This window comes from Mirounga angustirostris, unplaced genomic scaffold, assembly GCF_029215605.1.
Source record: "Mirounga angustirostris isolate CCGP_5_RB_7025 unplaced genomic scaffold, mMirAng1.0.hap1 SCAF_7, whole genome shotgun sequence".
Lineage (NCBI taxonomy): Eukaryota > Metazoa > Chordata > Mammalia > Carnivora > Phocidae > Mirounga > Mirounga angustirostris.
The window spans coordinates 122,068,925-122,072,530 of record NW_026991715.1 but is presented as its reverse complement, the minus strand read 5'-3'; the positions used below and the strand labels follow the sequence as shown (position 1 = coordinate 122,072,530).

General features: G+C 43.0%; 1 pseudogene; it reads left to right on the top strand.

Moving 5' to 3' along the window:
- The first annotated feature begins 790 nt into the window (after positions 1-790).
- On the top strand, positions 791-1,013 carry LOC123836963 (U2 spliceosomal RNA; annotated as a pseudogene).
- Positions 1,014-3,606: the final 2,593 nt, after the last annotated feature.

Below are 3,606 nucleotides of genomic sequence, written 5' to 3'. Positions count from 1 at the left end.
CCTTTGCCTGTCTCTCCCCCTGCTTGTGCTCTCTCTCTGTCAAATAAATAAATAAATAACCTAAAAAAAAAAATACATTCCCCAGCTTTCTCTGCCACTAAGGAATCACATGACAATGCTCTGGGCAGTAGGATGTGAGCAGAGGGGCTGATAAAGGAAATTTTCAACTTTTAACGTCTGTGGGCCCTGCCCCTAGGCTCCCAGGGAAGCTATACTTTTACCAAGGTCAGAGTGACTTATCGAACTTCAAAGTAGGGGCTCTATTCCTGCCCTCACTCAGCACACATTGCACATCTGCTTCGTTAGCAAATGAACTAAAAGAAACATTTCAGATTAAAGATAGAAGTCTCCCTAAGTTCTGTTCTCGTACCTCTGAAGCCTGCGACCTGGCACATACTAAAAGCATAAGATAAAGTCTGTAATTTTCTAAAATGTCCTTAGTAGTGGTGATTCTAACTCTTGATGTAGCAAAAAACCTATACAACTCTGTATTGGACATTCCTTCTCTGGAGCTCTGGAGCACTATCTGTGAAGACGGTATATCCTCGGCAGCTGTCCTCGCTTGGGCTCATCCTTCTTCTACTTTTTTTTTTACTTTTAGAAATTCTAAAAGGTTTGTTTGTTTTGCAGCGACAATGCTCTGTACAACTTCTTGGTCATGCCTTTAGAAGGGAAGGAGGCAGACCTCTGTTTTCGTTCTCCTCCCTGGAAGCTGGAATGTGGGGATGGTGGTGACTCACGTTTGTCTTGAGAAGAAGGGATCTAGGGATTGTAGAAGAGCCTGTCACACATCGCTTCTCGGCCTTTTGGCTAAGATCAAGTGTAGTATCTGTTCTTATCAGAAGAGCCTGTCACAGATGTTGGTGAGCCTTTGTACCAACCAGGACAGCCAAACAAAACCTATACGGACAGAAATAAACTCTGGGCATAACATCTTTACTTATCCAGATTTAACAATCTGGATCAACTTGTTGCTAAATGAGACTGCTCCTGTTTGGTGCAGACAACCCAAAAGTTAAGCCAATGCTGGGAGTAGTGTTTTCAAATTTCTCCTCAAGGGTGCTATCTATTTTTGTTTGTTTGTTTTAAAGATTTTATTATTTATTTGACAGAGAGAGACACAGCGAGAGAGGGAACACAAGCAGGGGGGGCGGGAGAGGGAGAAGCAGGCTTCCTGCGGAGCAGGGAGCCCAATGTGGGGCTCGATCCCAGGACCCTGGGATCATGACCTAAGCCAAAGGCAGAACCTTAACAACTGAGCCACCCAGGAGCCCCGATGCTATCTATTTTTTAGGGTTTATATATGGAATGAGATGTGGAAATGTGAGTTAGCTTATCCTAATGATGACTCAGCAGACTTTACAGATTGACCTTTCCATAATCTGACTCTGGACAAGAGGTTTTTTCCCTAAGAAGAAGAGATTTGATATAAATGGCAGATTATTATCAAGTGAAAAATTAGGTTTTTTACCCTGTGATAGATGGTATTAGACGTTGTCATCATGGGGAACAGGAAATTCAAATGGAAGCACACTCACTATGAATGCCCCTCAAAAAATGCCCAGTAATGAAGGTTGTAACCTACAGACCTGTGAGCCAAACTTAGTTATCAGAGGGTTTTGTGCTTTCTTTTTTTCTTTTTAAGATTTTATTTATTTGTCAGAGAGTGTGAGCGCAAGCAGGAGGAGCGTCAGGCAGAGGGAGAAGCAGGCTCTCCGCTGAGCAAGGAACCTGATGCGGGACTCGATCCCAGGACCCTGGGATCATGACCTGTGCTGAAGGCAGACGCTTAACCGACTGAGCCACCCAGGCGTCCCCGTGCTTTAATTTTTTCTTTAAATTTATGGCCAAATGTCTTATTCAGATTTCAGATACAATAATGCTATATAAAATACAACTCCAGAAATCTCTGGGGCATGCAACAACAAACATCTATTTTTCTTGCTCATGGATCTGCAGGTTAGCTGGGGTGGCTCTGCTTCAGGCTGCAGGTCAGGGTTGGGGTCTGCTCTGTGTATCTGTCATTTGGGGATCAGAGGTTTTAGTGACACATTGAAAGGTCTGGTTAGACATGAAATACAACCATCACTTATTGAAGCAAGTCACGTAGCCAAGCCCTTCCTTCGTGGGGTGGGGGATGGTATTCTGCCTCAATGCTGCAGGTATGTAATTCAGAACAATAATGAAATCTCTGTCACAGCAGGATTTAAAAAGGGAGATTTCATATAAAGTTGGGAAATTTTACATAAGAATCTGGATTCTCAAATCTTAAAAACTGGAAGACTTATCACCTCTGAGCCTATATTCCCCTATTGGAAAACTGTTAGGTGGATCTGAGGACAGCTTTCTTTCTTCAGATGGGATATGCTCTTTCAGTTAGCCAGATTCTCCATTCCCCATGGTCACCATTTGTCAGCCCTCTTTCCCCAGCCTTACCCCTCTGACCTTTGGAGACAGTTCACTTTACGACTTGTTGCTTAGCAGATGGGTCAAAATGCACAAATATACCTCAAAACCCAACTGGAAAGTGTTGAGGTAACTTTTTTTTTAAAGTACAAATAAATTTCCAGGAGAGAACTGTGGGGCAGAGATCATTTTGGGCTGGTGGCAAGTCATTAGGATAGAAAGAAAAGTTTATGGAGCTTTTTATTGAAGAGCAAGAATTGGAGCTGAGCCTCTCAGCATGGGTAAAAGTTTGTTATATAGTAAACAAGTCTTGTTCAAACAAGTGGACTGCAGGCTCTAAAGAATGGGTGAGACAGAAACATGTTCTGAGTGTTAGAACAAGGTCATAACAAGCAACACGGGAAGATGAACTTATAACTGATCAGTTTATTTTCATGCCGTCCTTTTTTCCTCTTGTAAATGAGCATTAAGTTCTTTGGGGGAAGAGAGATTCTCTATGAAATTGTAGGAATAAAAGATAAAAACTAGTCAAACTTTATCTGTTATGTTTTTTTTTTGCATCTATCAGTTATTTATTTATTTTTTTAAAGATTTTATTTATTTGACAGAGAGAGACACAGCAAGAGAAGGAACACAAGCAGGGGGAGTGGGAGAGGGAGAAGCAGGCTTCCCGCGGATCAGGGAGCCTGATGCGGGGCTCGATCCCAGGACCCTGGGACCATGACCTGAGCCGAAGGCAGCTGCTTAACGACTGAGCCACCCAGGCGCCCCTGCATCCATCAGTTATTTTAAAGTGTAATTTTCATAGGTCGAAATTTTTATATGTCGTCTCCTTTCAGGGTGACAGCTTGCCCCTGTCTCTTAAAAGCACGTCCCCTTTGTCACTGGAATGTGATTACCTCCTCTGAAGTCAACCAGCTGGTGATCCGGGCACTTAAATGCTACTTCAGTGTGTACTGTGGCTGATATTTTATTTTATTTTATTTTATTTTATTTTATTTTAGATTTTATTTATTTATTCATGAGAGACAGAGAGAGAGAGAGAGAGGCAGAGGGAGAAGCAGGCTCCCAAGGAGCAGGGAGCCCGATGCGGGACTCGATCCCAGGACCCTGGGACCATGACCTGAGCTGAAGGCAGACGCTTAACCATCTGAGCCACCCAGGCGCCCTGTGGCTGATATTTTAATATTTCAAGAGCTC